Below are 705 nucleotides of genomic sequence, written 5' to 3'. Positions count from 1 at the left end.
TTTTCCCAGGCCAGGCAAACAGGCTCTTTACATACCCTTTCAGGAATGAACTGATTCCTGTCCCAGGGAACAAGCTAGACATACCGTGTACTTAGCCGTGTGCCTCTCTTCTGCCAAACACTTTGCAGTTAGAAGCAGCTTATAAAATTTAGTGGGGATAAAGCAGGGCATGGTGGTGTACACCTGCAGTTTCAGCTACTAGGGAGGCTGAGGCGGGAGGGTTGTTTGAGCCCAGGAATTCTGAGACCAGCCTGGGCAACATAGTGAGACATCAACTTAAAACAAAAATAAAAGAAAAAATCCAACAGAGTTAAAAAAAAATTTTTTTGCAGTCATAAAGCCAGGATAAACTGAAGAAATAGCAAATGAACTTTTGAACTTTTTTTTTTTTTTTTTGTGATAGAGCCTTGCTCTGTCACCCAGTGCAGTGTCACAATCTCGGCTCACTGCAACCTCTGCCTCCTGGTTCAAGCAATTCTCCTGCCTTGGCCTCCCAAACAGCTGGGACTACAGGCACCCGCCACTATGCCCGGCTAATTTTTGTATTTTTAGTACAGAAAGGGTTTCATCATGTTGACCAAGATGATCTTGAACTCCTGGACTCAAGTGATCCATCCCCCTCAGCCTCCCAAAGTGCTCGGATTACAGGCGTGAGCCACCATACCCGGCCTAAATCAACGATTATTTTTCTTTTCTTTTTCTTTT

Source organism: Mandrillus leucophaeus, unplaced genomic scaffold (genome assembly GCF_000951045.1).
Source record: "Mandrillus leucophaeus isolate KB7577 unplaced genomic scaffold, Mleu.le_1.0 Scaffold36, whole genome shotgun sequence".
NCBI lineage: Eukaryota > Metazoa > Chordata > Mammalia > Primates > Cercopithecidae > Mandrillus > Mandrillus leucophaeus.
This window is presented reverse-complemented; position numbering follows the sequence as displayed.